General features: G+C 35.8%; 1 pseudogene; it reads left to right on the top strand.

Annotated features, from left to right (window-relative positions):
• LOC113045388 (partitioning defective 3 homolog) overlaps positions 1 to 23103 on the top strand; it is a 39327-nt pseudogene that overhangs the window by 1884 nt on the left and 14340 nt on the right.

The raw sequence follows: 23103 nt of genomic DNA, 5'->3' as shown, positions 1-23103 counted from the left end.
AAAAAAAAACAAGCTCCCTGACCTTGGATGGGCTGAGTCTGTGAGTTCTTCTGTCTGAGATAATCTGCCCAGTTTTAGAAAAAAAAATTCAGATGGCACGGATGTGGCCACAATGCAAAGTCTTGTCTTTGTGACTTCAGAAAGGCTTGTGTATACTGGTGAACATCTCCTCCACCAGGCCAGAGGGTCTGATGTGCGGGGTAAGAGTGGCTCTGCAAGGTTGGCCATCATAGCATCTGAGGTCTTAGAAGAGGTAGCAGAAGGCCTCAAGCTTGCTACCCTCTCGTCAAAGTCTTCCCAAAACATGGCCCCTGCACTGGCAGTGAACCAGGATCTGAAACTCCTCACTCTGAGCTGGGTTAAAACTGTTAAAGCTGAAGTTATCATAACCTTAATGTCTTTAACATTTGTCTTTAACATTAATAATTCAAATTCAAAATGTTATTTGCTTTTAATGTATGTCATTATGTCCTTTTTTGAGCAATCTTCTTATACATATATTACACCAATATGTCAAGTCTGCCTAGGAAAAGCAATTATTATACCAGCAAACTCAAAATTGGAGTAAAAATGAACAAACTAGTCTATAAATACTTTTTATTGTAAGCTTGGATTATTATATTATTATATAGCCTAGTGTTTATTTACCGATAGACAGTCAAGAAGACAAATTAATCAAAATTTTATTTATAACAGGGTTTTATTTATTTATAAAATAATAACAAACCACAGATCCTCAACAAACAGTAACAAAAACACGGTGACAGAAATGTCAGAAATAGCGCATGGGGCTGTCACGTGATTAAGGAACGAGTCAAACTCGACCCGAAAGACTCATGAGATGAACTAATCAATTCTCTTTCCGGCTCAAGACCGCGTTAGTTTTGCGTATGGGGCTGTCACGTGATTAAGGAACGAGTCAAACTCGACCCGAAAGACTCATGAGATGAACTAATCAATTCTCTTTCCGGCTCAAGACCGCGTTAGTTTTGCGTATGGGGCTGTCACGTGATTAAGGAATGACTTAAACCCGAAGACTTCTTGTCAGATAAGAGGTGAGATGAGCTAATCACAGACTGAAGACCCAGGTAAAGAATGAGTATTTTTTTCTTTATCTCATAGCATTTTATTTTTGTATTGTTTGTAGTGTGATCAACGTTTGCGTAAGTACTAGATGTGTTGGGGAGGTAGCACTTAATATTTTAATAACATTTTGCTAAAATGAACGAAATGAACGAAATGACTCGAAAAAAGATTCGTTCATTTTGCTGAACGAGACTCAAAAGTCCGAGTCGGTAAAATGATCCGAACTTCCCATCACTACTGGACATTCCCCTTTGTTCTTTATGTCTACGTCAGACTGCTGGAAGCCAGTGAGAAATGAGGCAAACGAAGTGAGAGAGAGCGAAGTTACTCCACGTTATTACTCTACTTTGGGACCCGTTAGAATTGACAGCCTTTACTATACGTAGTGCAATATCACGTACATTGACTTTTTGTTTACATTGCAGGTTGCTTTAACAGTAGCGTCCATATGCTTTTTGTGATGAAAATATGTCTTGAACTTTTCTTATGTGTAGCCTACGCGAGTCCTGCGCTTTGTTGTGAGCTGATGAGAGCTGCTGCTGCTAGGCTAACAGTGACAATCTATATGTCCTCTACTTGTTTGGTACATTTAAACCGTGCATTTTCTACACTTCAACAGGACGACGCGACAAAACCGGAACATTCTCTTTACGGAATCACAAAGCTGTACGTTTAGCGCGAGAGCTCACTGTCCGCGCGCATAGTTCCGGGCGTTCAGCTTCGTTGATTAGTTTCGTCGCGTCGCGGGCAGTGTGTATGGGGCTCTAGAAGTGCGCTTTCTACTTTATTACTAATTTAAAAAAAGTTTTACTCATAAAAAAAATAAGGATTTAAAGAAATATAATTACAACTATCTAGAAATGTCACTCTTTTAGAAAACGTGGTTTTATTTTCTACATACAGCGGGTCGACTTTTCATGGGCGCTGCCATGCAAGTTCAGCGCAAACTCCGCCCCACTGCCAATTCTAGATATTATATTAGTTTTAGCATTGTTAAAGACACACACAACTTTACAACAATAAAACAATTATTAATGCCTACCTTTAACCATAACATTAGGATTGATATCATAGATCTCATTAAGGGCGTTCATGCTATAACCATTAAGTTTTAATAATCATTCAAATTCTTTGAGATTATGGAAATCAAAGCTAAACCAATAACAACACCGAGGACTGATGTCGTAGGAATTACTTTCAGAATGTTTTTATTCCCCAGTTGAAAAATACTGACTGTCAATCAGAATCCACATTTAAAGAGCTCAAGCAAACAGAACATAAATGTAAACCGAGTTATTGTTATAGTTAATGTTCTTTTTGTGAATAGGCCTTTACTGTTTTTCTGAACTAAATCTAAGACGATGGGTCATTTATGAATCGTACATTCGTGTCACGTGACAAATGATCCGAAAGCCTCAGGTGAATGAATCATTTGAGTTTCTCCTGATTTATGTTTTGCTGCCTATATAGTTTATAATATCTTAATTTGGAATATGAATGATCAAATGAAAATGTAATGTGTGCAGGGAATTTAGTCATTGAAAATATGTTTCCATTTTAACACCTGGCCTAAATTTACTTCTAAATGGTTTGAATTATGATTAATTTATTTTGAACTTGAGAGTCTCTGATCTTCCCACCACAAATCCATGAAGTCAGAACTTTTCTTTGACAGGTTATATTACATTAACAATAATAATACTTTTACAAAGCAAAATGGATACACAGGTTTGATAAACAGGTTGGTTCATGTTCTGAACATAAACCTGTCCAAACTTTTTCCTGGCATGAATCACCAACTCGCAAAAAATAACTGCGATTGCATCCAGTAATGTCTGTAGATATATGTAGTATGAGATGGAAAACAAATTTAGATGTTAATCGCTTGGGCTGCCCTGTTGACCACCATTTGCACCAGCAGATCTCCCAGAATACCCCAAAGTCTGGTTTGCACCCGGGAGAAATCAGCATTCAGGATCAGCACTTAGACTAATAGCGTTCAATACACTGCTTTTACAGTTAAATGATCCGAGGCTCAGAGATTTTAGCTTGATATATGAGTTAAGAGAGCAGGGGTGAGCAAGACAAAAGCATGTTTGTTCACATGAATAAATAATTTTCACTTTTAGTAGCATATGAGCAGAATTGTTTATATGTTGTTTATAGGTGTTGCTGGCCACCTGTGAGCTTGTGTGTGTGTGTGTGTAGTCAATGATTTATTGTTAAATGAAAGTTGTTGCCACTGTTTGCGCTCTTAAAAAGAACATCTGTTAGTGTATATGTCTACGATGATGACAGCTGTTATGATGATGATGTAGAGTTTTATCGTGATGATATAGCATTCAATTGTGATGAAGCAGTTATAATAATCATATGGAGTGTTATTGTTATGGCAAATCAGATTTTATGAAGTTAAGGATGACCTGATGTAAAATTAGGCCAGTTTCATGTCAGCTGACCCCGACCGTTAATATTTCTCATGTTCAAGTATGCACGGTCAGTAGGCTACACAAACACCAACTGCGTATGCACAGGCTTTGTGAAGAAGTCCGCAGCAGGAAGAAGAGTTTATGTGAACTTTAATATGAATCTGTACCTCACATGGAACTATGGAACAGCTTCCGAACACTTGAAATATATGCACGAAAACATTTTGGTGATTTATAATGTTTTTGTGCCTTTAGTGGGGCTCAACAATAACGCAAAGTATCGGATGTGGATCGGTCTCGTCTGACTGATACCTGATCCGCAGAAAATGCCAGTATCGGAGCCGATACCGATCCCGAGTATCGGGTCAATGCATCTCTACTGACGGCACCCATTCACTACAGAGGATCCACTAGTAGAGCAAGTGATGTAATGATATTGAACCGCGCTTGTGAGTTTTGGAGCTAATAATAGCTAATATTATGCTGATTTGGAGTGCTGTTATTATGATGGTAAGTCAGTATGATGATTTGGTGTGTGTGTAGAGTGTTGTTTAGATGATTTAGCTTGTATTGTGATGGTGTGTGGAGTGTAGTTAAGAGAGAATGTTGCTGTTTTTACATTGCTTTATTACAAGGAAGTGGAGGGTTGTTGTGATGTAGATGATATGCTGATGTCCATTTGTAGTTTATATCGCAGGAAGTGGTGTGAATAATAAAGTACAGTGGGTGTCATAGAGAGAGATAAATACAGGCACTGAAACAAGGACAGTGTTTGTGAATGCGTCCTTGGTTCTGTTACATTGTCACACGTTCCATTTGCTTTTCTCTTTCCCCCAAATACCTCTGCTACTCTTTAACTACATTCAACTCACCTTTTTCTTTCTGTTCACATTGCTTTTATTCTCCTTCTAGGTTCTAGTCTTTCAGCTGCTCAGACTGCGGCTACTCTTTAGGCCAATCAAACAAATAGAGGTTTTGTGTGAGACTTTGAGGTTCGAATTTTGGGCTGATCTGTTGTATGTAAGTTTTGTATTTGAATGGAATATTTTAATTAAGATTTACTGAAAATGTATTCACCTTCAGGCCATCCAAGCTGTATATGAGTTTGTGTCTTCATTGGAACAGATTTGGAGAGTTTTTTTTGTTTTTTTTTTTTTGTTTTTTTTAGCGTTACTACTATGGGTGCCATCAGAATGAAAGTCCAAACATCTGAAATAAGCATCACAAGAAGAATCCACAAGTAATCCACACAACTTCAGTCCATCAATTTAAATTTTGTGATTTGTTTGTAGGAAGCAAATCCATCATTAAGGTGTTTTAACACCAACATTTTACTCATGGACAAAATTAACATTGTCCTCTATCAATAAAATAGCTTTCTCCAGTAAACATTTAGTGCATTTAGTTTGATGTGAAAAAGCCATCCCAGCTATTTTGTTTACATGCATTTTTATGCTAAAATCTGAGAAATGTGTTTATAATATGACAGAAATGGATGCATTGCTGAATATTGGATTTGTTAAGCATGCAAAGGCAAGCGGAAGTAATGCGTGCTTCCCTCAGTCTGTGGTTCATGCATAAGTGAGTTCAAGTCAGTGTGGGAAAAGTCTGTAGATTGTTGTACAGCTGAGTGTGTTTTTACTTTGATCAGAGGACTTTATAAGCTCCAAATGAACTTGATTCTCCCTCGTCCCTGAGGGTGTCTGTATCTGTAATCTCTCAGTGATGTGATTGAGTAGATTGAGGGCTCAGCTGTCACACTGACACAGAACAAGAGTTACACAAGCTGTGGAAATGTTTCAAAAGCAGGAGCCTAAAAATTAGGGACTGTGTCCGATATAGAGCCAATAAGGAACTGTTAAAAAAAAATAAAAAATTATAATATATATAAATGTATGGTTGTTTCTGTGTTTTAAAAATGTCTGGGAGGAGCTTTGATTTGGTTGATTGTGTTTAATTGGTGTAGCTCTATAACAGGTAACTCCCTGAGGCATCATTATCATGGGATTCTTGGTAATTCCCAATCTTGACTGGCACTGTGCTCCAGGCCACCATAGGTTTTACTATAAAACATTTATTGTGTATTGATAGTTATATATAGTTATTGCTGTATAAAGAAATACAGAAACATTTAGCGCAAGTATAACCTGTAAATGTGGTTTGGAATCATCTGTCACTTTGAATCTTGTCTATGTAATGACTGTAAATAGTGTTTTCTTGAGCTTTGCTGCTTCACTCTTTTTTTATTGGTGGGTCCCCCATATTTCTTAATCCTAGATTTGAATGAAGCTGTTGGTGTACTAGAGGATATTTTGGAAAACCGTGTTAGTAAGTTCCCTGCAGAGAACCACAGCCTCTTGCTGAACATTCATTGGAGAAACTCTCAGATAACCTTTTTAGAAAACTCAATTCAGTCTCGTTGGGAAAATGCGCTTGTGGCAAAACTGTCTGTGAAATATGTGACCCTGAACCACAAAACCAGTCTTAAATCGTTGGGGTATATTTTTAGCAATAGCCAAAAAAAACATTGTATGGGTCAAAAACATCTACATCGAATGGGCTTTTCTTTTATGCCAAATATCATTGGGATATTAAGTAAAGATCATGTTTCATGAAGATATTTTGTAAATTTCCTACCTTAAATATATCAAATCTTATTTTCTGATTAGTAATATGCATTGCTAAGAATTCATTTGGACAACTTTAAAGGCGATTTTCTCAGTATTTAGATTTTTTTTGCACACTCAGATTTCAGATTTTCAAATAGTTGTATAACAAATATTGTCAGATCCTAATCAACCATAAATTAATGGAAAGCATATTTATTCAGCTTTCAGATAATGGATAAATATCATTTTCGAAAAATGGACACATAAGACTGGTTATGTGGTCCAGGGTCACATATTACATTGCTTCTTGTACATTTTACAACATTTTCACAGTAAAATATTCAGCGAGTGGTGCTAAAAGTGTGTTCAGGTTTATCTGAAACTGATAAACATCATTCTGGCAGCGTTCTATTACGTTGGTTGTTGTACATTTTGTGCTAGTCAAGACATGAAATATCTGGGTAAATTGGCTCTATTGCACTGGAAAACAATGTACCATCTTCATTAAAACTGTACTCTAAACTATAATGTTAATAAAAGCAAATGTGAAATAGAAATGCATTTGCTGAAGCAGCCATGCCATCTCCGTTGCTTCAAGTCTTTAAGCCCTTTGAACATGACTCGTGTTTTTCTAGGAGTCATACCGAGTGCTCTGCATTGCAATTGCAATGCTGCACCAGGTGAGCTACCAAGCAAGTTTACTACGTCATATGGAGCTGCTTATGTGATGCAGACCTCAAACTGTATTAGTTTGCAAACCATGCACTGTGGGAACATGTCTGATGTCAAAACGTAGTATTGTGCAAGGACCTATGCAAAAATAAGTCTTTATTAATTAATAATCTGCTCCTCTAATCGTAATTGGTGTAAAAAGCAGTCAAAGCTGTTGGTGTTTTCCTGTAATTTCAGCTGGAAGCTGCAGTGAATTGTGTATTTAGGGAAATTCTGGAATGTTTTTTGCTACACAAATTAAAAGTGTTCACCAATTTTTGCAGTGTAAAATGTTGTAAACCCTATAGAATACCATTCACATAAACAGACCAAATAACCAAATTAACCACTTTATTAACCATTTATATTAACTAAAACTAAACTGCATGCCTTAAACCCTGCAGTCCACCACAAACACAGTAAAGTCTGTAAGAAAACAGCATGGACTGGACACAACTATGGTGTAATGTTCTCGGTAATGCTGGGGGTCACACATACTTAATTGGTTCAATATCTCTTAAAGTGACAGTGACACATTAAGATGGGCTGTGCAGACCCACGTGATTAAGTTGGTTAGTTGTCAGACATTCATTAAATGTCTGTTTGAGTTTTAAATGTCAGACTGACCCTCCATCTTCAGTTTAGGAAACACACACAACTTTGTATATGTGTTGTTGTGGTACTTCCCATTCACATTGTTTTTCTTCCTATAAGATAACCATGATTACTACTCTAACAAAAAATATAATGCTATTGTCATGTTTTTTGGTGGTGTACTATAGTAATATCATAATAATATTCTTATAAATACCATGGTGTGTAATGTGTATATAGCTATATACCTGTATGGCAATCACATGAATATGACATTACCTTTTTCCTCATCACATGAATCATGTATCTGTACTTTTAAACGTGTTGATAACTGCCTTTGCTGTAGATATGAAATAAAACCTCATTTAGTACAAAGATGCTAATTTTGACTGGTTTTGACAGGTTTTGCTTTTCTCATGAGTAAATTCAGAAATGTTAGTTAAACCTGTCCATGCAAGTGAACACAGTGTGTGTTTGTGAGCGTTTGTTTGTAGGTTGGTAAATTGTTTGTGCAAGTTGTTTATCTGGGTGCCAAGCTATTCTGAATAGCATGAGTTCCACAGAGGGGTATTTCAGGCTGCACGAAGCTCATGGAGGACTTATTCCTCAGGCGACTGCTTTTAGCAGCACGGTTTTTGCATTTGTGTGAATCTCCTGGTGTGTGTGTTTGTGTGTGAGGGAGAGATGGGGGATTGTGTCTTTATATGGTAATATCTGTAAGTTCTCTGTCATGATATTTAAAACATCAGCACTAATGTCACTGGAATAGTCAAAGACGGCAGCTTTCTGCTGTAAGCAGCTGTGAGTGTGTGTATAAACATACAGGATTCACTGTATATGGGTGTTTCCTCAGCTGAGAGCAATTTTATGTCCCAGGGGTTCATTTTTACTAAAACTAACATGTTTCTTTTTGTGATATGAAGGTCACATAAAAACTTAAAAAATATATATATTTCTGTGTCTTCATCCTTTGTTTCTTCTTTTCAAATGCTTTTTTTATGTTTTACAAGTGAGAATGCGGCACAATACATTGGTGCCCTATTGGTAACTTTATTGTCTTATTTTTCATGTTTTTACATTTTTCGACTATAACTGCATATTATGATGGTGTTATGCATAAATGAATGTATAATTAAAGCAATTCATTTTAGTTTTTAATAGTTTTTAAAATGTATTTAGACCAAGTTTTGTATTTGTATTCATGAATACTGGCAAACAAATGTTTTAGTGCATTTCTTTGTCTTCAGTATGCAATATAAAAGTCCATGATAAAATAGTTGCATTTTAAAAATGATAATAATCTAAACAGAGTGAACTAAAAATGTTTTAGATTTTTTTTTAAAAATTACTCTACATTTTGAATGTCCCAGTTTTGCGGTTAGTCACATTTTATCAAAAAATTTTGGTGAATTAATTTGTCATATTTAGAAAATTTTTAATATTAAATATATATATATTTTTTTATAATATCTTTATGGTGCTGTTGAGTCCTTATTTAAGCTTGACATCTCCAGTCCTCATTCACTTAGAATAAATAACTGGGAGATTCTTAAAAAATGATATTGTGTGATTCATGAGGAAAAAGTCGTGTTTTGATCAACCCGAAGATGAGATGCTGAATCTGTGACTGGTTTTACGAGGTTAACAGTCATTTTTGGAGTCTGTCCTTCTGCCTGCGGACCTAGCTGATGACAGATGAGTGCTAACGGACTGTCTATATTTAACTCAGACAAGGCATTAATGGATGTGACTTAATTGAGTCTCAGTGAAATGAGTTTGACTCGGTGCATGTGCGCGCTTCATGGGGAAGAACCTCTCAGATGGAGACTGAGTTTATGGGTTCAGTGTCGTCTGTTCTGAAATGTTGGACAAAGACACACAGAACGAAAGAAAATGCAGAAATCTGAAAACATGAGACAGCATTGTGTGTGCGTTATGTAAGAGTGCAGCTGTGCTACAGGGATTTGCTCTTCTGTGCTTGTGTACAGATACGCTTATGAAAGGGAGAGTGGAGCAAAGGTTCACAGATTTTAGTGATGAGATTTTAAGGGTGTTTAAAGCCTTGGTGTGAAGTTGGAATTAATTACTTTTTATTTGGATCAAAAAGGGTTAGTTTGTGGGTAACCAAAGAGTTGCTGGTTCTTCTTATTGTATATAAAAATTGTATTTACAAAAATACAATGAAAGTCAATGGGGACAAGTAACGGTTTGGTTACCAACATTCTTCAAAATAGCTTCTTCTGTGTTAATTTTTGTCTGAACGATTGTTTTACTTAATTTAATAACCTAGATGTATTTGTAATAATTTGCTGAGAAAATCCCCCTAAATGATGATAATTAAGAAATATTTTTGGAATGTAACATTACATCATTATTGAAATATTATTGATCTCAACTCCCAAATGCATTGCTTATTCTGATGATGGGAAATATTACAGATTTTGAGGTTCATGTTGGGGGCATGAATAATTAAATTTGTATTGTCTTATTTTCTTTACGCTATTGAATTAATAAATTGACAGGCATAATGTCTTTATTTCAAGCCTTTTGATTATATTAAGTCTTAATATTGTCCCCCTTGATCAGAGCATCTATTATTTCAGCCATATAGCCACTGAGAGAGACTGTAGCTGAAAGCATGGAATACATGAAGAGATTCAGAATAATTTCTGTGATGGTATTTTTTAAATCTCTGGACATAGTCGTGTAGCTGCTTGATTTACTTCTCAGTTTCTGATGTAATCACATCTCTTCTCAAACTGAATTCAAATATTCTCTTTTGAATTTTAATGTTTTCTTCCTGAATCAAATTGAATCAAACCTGCCACTGAATTGAATCTCAGTTATATTGAATCTCTTCACGAGTTCAATCTTATCACATCTTCTGTCCAGGTGATGGAATGGAATCACATCTTGAATAAACGTCTTGCATAAAATTGCATCACAAACTAATTCATAACTCTTCTTTTTTTCTTTATTATTAACAAAAAACACAATTATACAAAGAGTTTAACACTATTTTGGCACATTAATCGAAACAGGACAATAATGATAAAAAAACACTCTTCTTAGAAATGAAGTAGATAGTTTTTGCGCTAATAATGTCACCTAGAGGTATGGCCCAATGTCAGTTATTCCTTACATATTTTGCCAGTCTTATAAAAGCACCACCAGTGTTTACCCTTGTTTTAACCAGTTGTCTGTCTGTGTGTATTTTAGCAAATCTTCAAATTTTGGGTTGCATTTCTACCATGTCTCATTAAATTTGATCATTTAACCTGTCAGTGTTGCCACACTGTCTAAACTGTCTGGCTCCGCCTGCTACAGTAGCCAAGCCCCAAACTCTCGCTATTGGTTGAGCTGGAAAGAGATTGAGACTGATCTTAGCAGGCTACTTTAAATGTTTGATGGTGCCTGGGAGGCTCAATGATTACAATTTTGGGGAGATAAACCCATGAAAGGCATACGTATGAGGGATGTAACGATAAACCACAAGTCGGTTGAAAATGAATACAAATGTTACGATTTAAATTGGTTGATGTTAAATGAATCGCGGGGGTAGGCGTTTATATGAATGTATCTCTGAGGGGAACTGACTGTCTTTAGAAAAGTTTAGATGTTTTTTTGTTCATTTTGCAAGTAGTGTTCATAAGAGCAGCGCTGCTTTGTTTACAGCAGTAGCCAAGGAAACACTATATTTCTGCTTCGTAAGCGCCATCTGCTGTCAGAGAGGGAATCTGCATTCTTTTCCTTTTTTTCCCCAGATGTTTTATTTAGCAAAGTTTCACGAAACTAAAGTCAGACCATTCCATTTTTGCAGCATCTTGGATTGTCACTAAAATACAATGGTTGCCTCTTTTATTTCTGTTATCTATCTGTTTGATTTGCTAAACATTTTACAATTTCATTGTAATTTTATTTGACATTTCAATTTCACAAAGAAAAGTGCAGCATTTTGTCCAAGTAAAAATCTCATTTTGTGAGAAAAAACAGTGAGAAAATCACATTGTGAAATCAGCATTGTGAATCACATCGCATTGTGAGTTGAGTGAATCGTTACATCCCTAATATTTATAGTAGTCGGTTAACAGAACACATTTTGACCATTTTTTTTATAATGAATGTCGCCTCAAACCTGAATCTCTTTACAGAAGTGATTTGAATGAATCCTCTTCAGTCAAATTGAATCATTTCTTGACCTGGATCTCCTCATCAGATCAATGCAGGATCTTCTCGTTTACTCCTCACGAAATTGCAGCGTGTTCTAAATGATTTCTCTGCAAATTTCTGTTTTCAACTCTTTACACATTTCCAGCCAGCCTGTGAAAACATGCCAATGATCATGCTTCAAAATGTATCAAACAACAGTAAGAACACGTTCCTTAGCACTGTTTGTCACATTTTGAAGTATTTCAGATGCCCGCTTGCCTCTTTAGAGTAAACACACATTAAGCGGACCATGAGTGTGTGTGAGTTAGCAACTGCGAAATGACTCTTATTTCCTGTATCCTGCAGAAAGAGAGCCAGTCTGTTGAAAAGAGAGGCTTCATAAAGGCTCTTTCTCATGAAAACACTTTGCTCTCTGTTGGGGGAGACTGACGTTCCCTTGTTGGACTGCATGTTTGGGTTAACGGACATGTGCTTTCTCTGTCAGGAGACTTTAAGAAGCTTTATTAGCATCAGAAACGAGGGATTACATTACCAAAGCATTAATAAACATCACACATGTATACACCCACACAAACACAGTTAGGATAGCAGCGTAAAGTAAGTTTGAATATCAGGTTGCTGTGTACATGTCTCTCCTCCTCGGCTGCTCAATAAGACATAGGCTCTCGTATCAAATACACACACTTGTCTTTGACAGCACAATCCTCTCGGCTTACACACGGGGCTTTCTGAGAGTGAACTTCTCACGTTACTGAACGCGTCCTCGTTTGGGATTATTTGGTTCTCTACTGAGAGGGAGAAAGGAATGGCGAGGAGACATAAAGGGACTTTTAGCTGGTCTGGTTTCTTTTGTGTGTGGAGAAAGACAGATTGTGATGGTTAGAGATGTGGAAGCATCACTTCTCTCTGCAGAAGAGACTCCTGGAGGAAAAGGGCTGGGCTAAGCAGGTAGAGTCAGTGCTGATTGGTTCATAGCTGTGGTACATCGTGACATCATGATTTAGTTTGGCCTGCAAGTTACTTATTCACTGTAGTCTGTTTTGACTTCATGGTGAAACTCTCTTTATGCTTTGATGGTTTTTAAATAATTTATAAGTGTTGATTGCAGTTTTTCAAAACCCCTGAACTTTGGCGCTATAAAACCTGTACCATTTATGTTGCAGAGGTGCACTTTCTCTTTTCTAAGCAGCTAAATGACCTCATAAAATCATGTTTGAGGGTTCTGTGGCTGGATCATGTCAATAGGCTTCGAGATCTGAGAAAAAAATACTTAATATAAAAACTTTTCCTGGAAAACAGAACAAAAACATTTATGATTCATCCAGCACGATACATTTTTTGTCCAATAAATTATGAAAAAAATACAATAAAATATTTATTAATTTCTATTGTTTATTACATTTTTTATGAATTTTGATATTAGTATAATCGGTATTAGTTGAATAATAATAATAATACAAATGAATGTTCAACAAATTAGTAATAATATAATAATAGTTACTAATAATGATCATGGTAATTATATTATTATTATTATTTCTTTAAAATATTACATTAGTTTATTCAATTCATATTAAAAATTATTATCATCATCATCGTCATCATTATTATTAATAAATCATAATTTTGTTAATAATAGTCTCTATGTTCAGTTAAATGGTTTGGGTTCCTGAATAAATATAATAATAATAATAATAATAATAATAGTAATAATAATAATAGTTAATAGTATAGTAGTTTTAGTAGTGGTATTATGTGGCGAGTGGGGCGGGGCCGAGGGACGTGGGAACAAGGAGTGAGGCCGGGCGGAATGATTGGGAAATCAGCGACACCTGCGCCCCACGGCGAGTCCCACGTAGGAGAGGGAAGGATATAAAACTGGAGCGACGGTAGTGAAGGACAAGAGAGGACCAGGCCTGGGCTTTTAGTTGTGTTTGCTTTTTATTTTCGTGCATCAGTCGTCCGTGAGGGGCTGATGCGCTGTTTTGTTTATTTTGTGATTATTAAAGTTTCATTTGATTGTGCGCCGGTTCCCGCCGCCTCCTTCCCGATGAATATGGAGATTTTATCTTTACATATTATTTATGTAAGATAATTTAAATATTATATTATTCTCTTATTTCTATTAAATATTATTATATTAAATATTACATAATCATTTTATATTAAGCTTAATTACTGTGATTACCTTTTTTTGTTTACTTCTTTGTTTTCTTGTTTTTGCTTTTGTTTTTGTAACTTGCCCCTGTCTGGAAAGTGCATTTCAGTTTTGATTGATAAATGTTTCTGTCCCATAGTTTGGTTCTCTTTCTCTCTATGGCTTTGATCTACAGTTGCTCTCTGTTGTCTGTGGCTATGTGCTGATCGTATTTGTGTGTGTGTGTGTGTGTTGTGTTCTGTCTATCTTGTTGGTGTCATGATGAGTGGTAATGACCTGTGTGTCTGTGGGTTGTCCTGTCTGATTCAGGTGCATTACCCTGATTAGTTAAACCCTCATTATGTGTGTGTGTTTTTCATCATTGATTAGAGTATCCTGACGGAGTCTCTCTGTGTGTGTGTGTGTGTGTGTGTGTGTGTGTGTGTGTGTGTGTGTGTGTGTGTGTGTGTGTGTGTGTGTGTGTGTGTGTGTGTGTGTGTGTGTGTGTGTGTGAGAGAGAGAGAGAGAGAGAGAGAGAGAGAGAGAGAGAGAGAGAGAGAGAGAGAGAGAGGGTGTAGAAATAATTAAACTTAAGCCAAAGTCAAACAGAAGTTTACCATGTTGTCTCTGTGTGTCTCTCTCAGGGTGAAGAGTACTGGGTTCAGGTGTACCGGCTGGAGCATGGTGATGGAGGAATTCTTGACCTGGATGATGTTCTGTGTGATGTGGCCGATGACAAAGACAGAGTGAGACATGCTCTCAAACACACACACACACTCGCCAAACACTGCTAGCATTCTCTTCTAAAACGGGCATCGCTCCTGTCTGTTGCTTTAGTAGTATATATTTAAGTTACAGGTATCAGATGACTGTTGTCTTCCCATAACCATGACCTAATTTGAGGACGGTCTCTCACACACACACACACACACACACACACACACACACACACACACACACACACACACACACACACACACGCACACGCACACACTGCTTTAAACTCCAGTCATTCTTTCTATTGATATGTCACTAGACCTGTATGGTATCTGCATCTGCAGAAACGCCGCAGGTTTCCACACCATTCCAGCCTGCATCATTCATAACACATTCTACACATTCCACTGCTTTTGTGTTCGTATTTGAAAATTTTGAGATAATTTGCTAATGACTTCTGTTCCGAATTAGACAGCTACCAATAGTATATATATATATATATATATATATATATATATATATATATATATATATATATATATATATATATATATATATATATATATATATATATATATATATATATATATATATATATATATAGGTGTAGTATCTTTTTTTAATTTTCAATCTTGGGTATTCAATTTTGAATGATCAATAATATTTCACAGTTTGATTGATTTTTAATGTAATCTTTAAAGATGAATTAATAATTTAATAACACCGTTGATTGTAATTTTAAGCACAAAATAAAATAAATATCCATTGTCATATTGCAAATTAAAATGTTGTGATGCCAATGACATTAATTAGTTTATTTATTTATTTATTATTAGTCTTTGTAATGTTGTGAACATTGCTTGGGTCCCTTATTAAGAATATCAGTAATATGATATAATAACAATACTAACAACAACAAATTATTATTGTTATTTAAAATATACTTATAAACCATTTAAAAATGTAAAAACAATTGATTTTAGTTTTTAGACTTTTATATATAAATATATATTTTGACAGAATAGTGTAACATTTTATTTTTGGTCATTTATCAGTTAATGGCAATAATAATGATTAATAATAATAATTATTATTGTTATTATTGTTAGTGGTGGTGGTGTTATTATTATTTGGAAATTGTAATTGTATTTATAGCAGCCTACATAATGTGCATGTTTGTTTGTACTTGTATAGAGTCCCATATTAAAAATCTGTTATTCAATCATTATATAACTTAATTAAAAACTTTTTTAAAACGTAATTTTATTGTAGGTTTGTTTTGGCAATATAATTCTAATCCGGTATTGACATAACATTAACAAAATTATTGGCTTATTGATACAGAGCAGAATTTTAATATTGACGCATCTCTAATTAGTTGTACTGTACATTCAAAGTCATAAAAGTAAACAGTTGTGAATATTTAATGAGCAGAATGAATGGATGACTGATTAAAATGGCAGGAGAGCTCTCGGTTTTGTGCAGGGTGACTCTGCCCCCCTGTGGTCAAACACAGGCAGTACATTGCAGCATCGCGCTGACCCAGAACAGATGATATCGGCTTACCGAGACCACAGACACTTTGCTAGAATGTAGTTGTGTGTTTGATGTGGTGGGTGTGTCTGGGCGTGTGTGTGTTATTTTAGTTCTCTGAGTGAAATAAAAGACACTTCACATCTGAGCCTGAGGGAGCGTGTGAGATCATTCCACCAGGAAAACGCTCACACATTTATAGCCGATAGTGTCTAGTTTTACCTTAAAAAGGCCATACCTTCTGTCAGCCAGTGCACGTGTCACTTCCTGGTATCTCACACAAATTTACTGAATGACTCATGCTGCACCTGTGTTCACGGGAAACGCTGTCCGCAAACAGGAAGTGCTGCAGTACTGTATGCTTTAATGTGGTTTAGTGTGACTCATTCAACTTGGAATCACACAACAGCACAGAAACTAACACATGTGTTTTAAAAACTCTGTGTACAAATGTGGACTGTCTAATATTAATAGTCCATAACCAGTTTTCTAATTGTCTGCGGTAAACCATGGTCTATTTCAGGCTAAACGCATAAACCCAGGCAAACACACTGAGAGCAGGGTTATTAGAGTTTTGTGTTCTTAATTTACTTATTTATTTTTTACATGTCCTTTCATGTTAGTTTTGTTTACTGAAGTGCCTATTTTTTTGTGTGTGTGTGTATTATTATTATTATTATTATTATTATTACTATTTTTTTTTAAGTTTAAGTATTTTAAGATATTTTAGTAAACAAACTCATATAATTTAAATATGTTTTGCGTTTAATTTAAGTATGTAATCTGTATAATTCAAATATGTTTTGTTTTTTGTTTTTTTTAAGAACAGTTTTTCTATATTTTAGAATTTTAAGGTATGTTAAATTACTGTTAACAAATATAATATGAAATGTTTTACGTGGTTTAATGTGTTCAAAACTTTCGGTTTTATTTTTCTTTATTTCTTTGTTTTTGGAATCATAATTTTTTTCCCAGTGTACTACCCTTCAGAAGTTTGAGGTTGTGTGTGTTTTTCTTTTCTTTTCTTTTTTTTTTTTTTTACAGAAATTAATACTTATTGAGCAGTGATGCATAAAATGATCAAAATAGAAAGTAAAAACGTATTAGTGTTTCAAAAATGTCTATTTCAAATAAACTTTCTATTTATCAAAGAATCCTCAAAAAGAAGATGCAAAAAACTATCTAGCACAACATGAATTTGATGAAAGGATTATGAATAAGCTACATTTAAAAATATATCCAAATATATAAATATATTCAAATATTTCACTATATTACTCTCACTTTCTTACTGTTTTTGATCATAAATGCATTTTTGGGTGATCTTAAGAGACACTGTAGAACAATTCTACAATTATTTTCTGCTGGAATCAAACTTTTTATTTTTAGCCCACCAAAAAAAAATATATAAAGGCAGTAGAGGGCACCAAAGATTCAGCTTAAACATGCATTCTCTCTCTCTCTCTCTCTCTCTCTCTCTCTCTCTCTCTCTCTCCAGCACACTTTTATTTTTTCTCGTCATGGCTTGTCTTAATGAACAATGAATCTGCTAAGGTTTGGCCCTCTGTCAGGTATTGAGAAATGCAAAGCTCTTTTATGTCTACTCTACCCCCTTCTGTGCTAACGTCCTCTATCCTCTACTGGACAGGAAGCGGTCATCGGTTACAAACAGGACGTTAAAGCATCTAAACGTGCTGCTTCTGTTCAGACAATGTACGTGTGGATGTCTTGTTTGTGTGGATGTTTTCCTCAAGGCTTGAGGAAGTGTGTGAGTGATGGCGTCTTAACAGGAAGTGTCCGTGAGTGGGTGCAGCAGTCAGTGTTGCGTTCGGTTCTGACCACATGATCTGGAGCGTGTGTGTATGTACATGCAGACTGTGACCAAGATTCCCCTCGCCGCCAGTGGCCAGTTAATCATCGCATAGATGCGTTATATTTGAAGTGTTGTGAGCTGGTGTGGCCGTCTCAAACACAAACTCATTTCCATTAGCAACAGGCCTCATGAGAAACTGAAGCATTGAGCCACGAGAGACTGTTTGCTCTCGGTCACGCTGGTTTTACATGGGTTTAGGGGTGTTGTTAGGCACAATTTGCAACAAAAATACCTTAAGGTTGGGCATGCTTGCTTTCTTCTGTTGAACACAAAAGAAGATATTTGGTAACCAAACATTTGCTGGTAGTCATCTGTAGTTGTTGTTTTTCCTCCATGCTATGAAAGTCATTGACAACCAGTGACTGTTGGTTTACCAAGAAAGTAAGTCACACAGGTCTAAAATGCGATAAGGGTAAGTAAATGATGATCAAATATTTTTTTTGGGGGGGTGAACTATCCCATTAAGGCAATCTCTGTGCTAATTCACTCTTGAATGTTGAAACATTGAGCAGATATACATGCCTATAAAATTTCTCGTCTGGGCAAATTTACATTAAATATGAATAGCTGATCTTGGAAACTAGAGCAATACCATTTGTCCAATCTATATATATTTCTATATATAAAACGAATGTAAACTCATTTTCCAGTCACATTTTCTAGGTTAAATAAACATTACTTACACTATCGGAAAAATAGTGTAAGCACATAGCCACAATTGTATTTTGTATTTTTACATTAACAATGCAATCAAAATTCTATTTATTAAAGCCAAGTATGAATCTTAAAAAGTTAGTGTTTTTAAGCATTTTACATCTACTCCAAAATAGTAACAATTTAAACAGTATATTTCGTTTATTAACTGAATTTTTCGGATCATCATTCATCAAAGCTTGGTAAATATTGGTCACAGACACATAGATTTACTTGAAATTTCACCAAGTTGATTACTCACTAAAAACTCACAGATCATGTTTTTATGCCATTGTAAGTATTATTTTGATGTAACAGAGTGGTTATATCTAAGAGTGTGAGTTGTTTGCCGTATTTTCCGGACTATAAGTCGCACTTTTTTTCTTAGTTTGGCTGGTCCTGCGACTTATAGTCAGGTGCGACTTATTTATCAAAATTAATTTAACATGAACCAAGAGAAATGAACCAATCGAAAAGATTACCGTCTACAACCACGAGAGGGCGCTCTGTGCTGCTCAGTGCTCCTGTAATCTACACTGAAGACATAGAGCGCCCTCTCGTGGCTGTAGACGGTAATGTTTTCTCTTGGTTCTAAATAAATGCGACTTATATATGTTTTTTTCCTCATCATGACGTATTTTTGGACTGATGCAACTTATACTCAGGTGCGACTTATAGTCCGAAAAATACTGTACTTAAAAAATGAATCTTCCCATTGATGCCATTATATTGTTAATTCAGACTTATTTGCGAACACGCATAAACACAAGTGGCACGATTTATTGCATTAACCAATCACAACCGATCATAAACAGTCATATCTGATCTGATCACGGCACACTATGGGAGTCTGTTAAAACTCATTGGGCTTAGGGGAGGTGAGAGAGATGCAGACTCCCGTTGAAACGCATTGCTATTGGACAATGTTGATTTATACATTTTTTAATATTACATATTTTAATGTTGGCATTGTTATATTTATATGTAAGGCTGAAGAGTTCCAAACTACCACTGGTATTAATATCAGCCTAAAAAACTGTGCGGTGGGAGCTTCATGGAATGTTCCAGTGGCCAAACAGATGCATGTAAGTCTCATTTCACCAAATGTGATGCCAAGCGTTGGATGGAGGTGTGTGAAGCATGCAGCCACTGGACTCTGGAGCAGTGGAAACATCTGCTTCTCTGTTTGGCATTCTGATGGGCGAGTGTGTAACCTGCCCCTGTCTATTCCAGCATGACTGTTCCCCAGTGCACACAGAAAGGTCAATAAAGATATGGTTGGATGAGTTTGATGTGGAAGAACTTGACTGGCTCGCACAGAGCCCTGACCTCAACCTCATCGAACACCTTTGGGATGAATTGAAATGGAAATTGTGAGCCAGGCCTTCTCCAACATCAGCGCCTGACCTCACAAATGCTCTACTGGATGAACGGGCAAAAATGACCTCCAGAATTTGATTGAAATATATATGTGCTACCCACCACTTCTTGATACCAAAGGCATTAACCGGAATCTGAAGTATCACATGACACTTCTGTGTGTTTGTGTGCTGGCTGTTTTACAACGGCTTTGAAAATTGTTCATCCAATCAGATTTCGAAGCTGTAACTGTCCAACAGAAGATAAACTGTGGTCTCCTCTCCTTTGGTCGGGTTCAGACTCATACGGTCAGTTATATGTAAACTAGGCTATAGGGCAGAGTGTGTGTGTTTGTATCAGAGCGAGGTGGGTACAACAGATTGTGAAGCACAAAGATCATAACCTTTTAAAGGGAGGAAATGAATATCCTCACAGGAAGTATACAAATGTTCTCCTGGGAACTTCCTGTCAGCACACTTGGCGCATACAAACCTCTGTTGACCTCCAGTGTTGTGTGAAGATGTGATTTGTGTTCTCGGGTCAGTGAGTTCTTGTTTTTAGAGCCATTGTGAAAGGCATGGAGGAATTTCTCAACGCCGCTATTGCTGGTTCGTCTGTGTGGGTATTTCCAATAATACATGAGATGTCATGTTTGTTTAGGGAACCAGTAAAGAATTACTCAACCTTATGAAGAACAGCACTGCAGTGTTATTTGTAATGCTATAGTTCGTTGAGGTTTGGATTATTTAAAGCTGAAAGAAACACACACACATGGATACACTCCAACTAAAGACATTCCTCACGTCTTCATGCATCTTTCACCTTCTTCTCGATTGTTTTCCCGTCTGTTTTTCTTCACTGCGCTGCCCTATTGTTTCTGTAGTGGGGAAAAAAACATGTACTTGTGTGAGTGTGTACGTATGAAATGATTTCTTGTTGGATGAACTAGCCTGTTTCTTGTGACCAATTAAAATGTGTTTCACCCAGTAATGGTTAATATGTAAGTGTATGCATATGTAGTTCATCATGTATGCATATGTAGTGCTCATCAAATGTGAAAAAATATAGTAAACCATAATATTGTGAAATATCATTACGGTTTAAAATAACTGTTTAATATAATTTAAAATGTCATTAATTTCTGTGACGCAAAGCTGAATTTTTAGCATCATTACTCCAGTATTCAGTGTCACATGACCCTTCAGAAATCATTCTTATTAATATCAGTGTTGAAATCATCCCCATGTCATCCAGGATGTTCATCTTTTTTTTTTCTTCAGTTGAAAATAAATAAAGGATTTGAAGGAAAACATTCCAGGATTTTTCCATATAGTGGTCTTAAATGGGATCCTGGAATGTTTTCCTCAAAAACATTAATTTCTTTCCAGCTGAAGAAAGAAAGACACAAACATCTTGAATGACATGGAGGAGAATTAATTTTCAGGAAATCTTTATTCTGGAAGAGAATATTCCTTTAATGTTTTTGTAGAAACCCCTGTTGCTTTTTTCATAACATTTTCTGAATAGAGTATTTAAAAAAATAGCATTTCAGCATTTATTTGAAATCAAAATCTTCAGTAGCTGGTGTCCTTATGTGAATTTAATTATAGTAAATAATGTTGTCGTTTTTTTTAAGTGCACATTTTTATTAGGGTGTGGCTTTTGAGTTTAAAAACAATAGAGGTCTGTAATATGTCCCTGTTTAGATTTGTAAATTGTCTCTCTGAGTGTATGTGAGAGAGAGAGAGAGAGAGAGAGAGAGAGAGAGAGGGAAAGAGAGAGATTTAGTGTGGGCTAAGAGCAGATCTTTCTCATGGGAATCTGTCTCGCAGGTAAATAGGTTTCTGTGTATGTGCGTGTGTGTGTGTTTTCTGAACAGTCAGAGCTGAATCTCTGGCTGCACTCTGAAGATCTGCTGTGATGTGAAACACTGAAAGCCTCACTGGTCATGTTATTCTAACAATGCCAAGTTTTAAACTTGTATTATACAAACACACTTAAATAGTTGCGTACATGTCCGTTCCCATGAGAATGATTTCAGACCCATCATGTTTGAGATAATCCACACTGTTCTTCTTCATAAAATTATATACAAAACAGCCATCATCAGTCATTTTCTAACAGACATAATCATTTTAAGAAATGCAGAAGGGTCACACATACACATTTCAGTGTTTTATTTCACACGTCCAGGATTGTGGGTTGCAAAACACACTCATGAAAGCCTCCATCCATGTGGATTCTGGGTAGTGTGCCCTTCAGCAGTGCTTCTGTGATTGGTCCAAATCTCCTTCAGTCTGTCCAAGCCTCAAATGCACTGAGTGTGTCCAACCATTACAGCCCACCCACTGAACCAGTGCCTCAAGTGTTATCATTCATGTTGACACACACACGCGCATAATTGAGAGCAGATGTTCACTTTGTAGCATAAGATGTTGCCTTCTGTCCCAAATACACTAGTGTCTTGAGGGACACAGTGATGAGAGCGTCCTGCTCTAAATGAGGACACCACACACACGCTCAAGCTCTCTACAGACTTCATAAAGCTACATGACTCTTTGTACACAGGAGTAGCTATGTTTCAGAGTTTCCAAGGAATAATCAAGTGAAAAACTGGGTGTAGGTGATTTTTCTTGTCTTTTATGATTGTTGGCACTGGTCAGATTGTATGTTATGAGTGCCAAATGAGTGTCACAATAATTTCTTCATATCAGGCCATATTGTATTTTGGCAAATGTAGTATCTATTTTAATATTTAACAATGTAATTTATTTTTGTGATGGCAAAGCTGAATTTTCAGCATCATTCTGATAGGCTGATTTGGTCATTTAAGAATAATTTCTTATTTCTAAGAATTTTTTTTTCAAGATTATTTGATGAATAGAAAGCTTTATTTGAAATATATTTTCTTATTTTATAAAATACCCCCCCCCCCAAAAAAAAAAAAAGTCAGACCCCAAACATTTTATCAGTAGTTTTTATTTGTATTTATTGTATAGTTTATTTTACAACACTTTATCATGTATGTCATTTATTAACATAGGTTAATATTCAAATTTACAATAAATCTAATATATCATTAACAAACAAGAATTAGATTAATAAATGATTAAACTATTTAAAACAATTACAAATATATATTTTAATTGTTAGACAAGAAGGAAAAAAATGAAAAGAAACTTTGCAGCAAAC

Source organism: Carassius auratus, chromosome 27, assembly GCF_003368295.1.
Source record: "Carassius auratus strain Wakin chromosome 27, ASM336829v1, whole genome shotgun sequence".
Lineage (NCBI taxonomy): Eukaryota > Metazoa > Chordata > Actinopteri > Cypriniformes > Cyprinidae > Carassius > Carassius auratus.
This window is presented reverse-complemented; position numbering and strand designations above follow the sequence as displayed.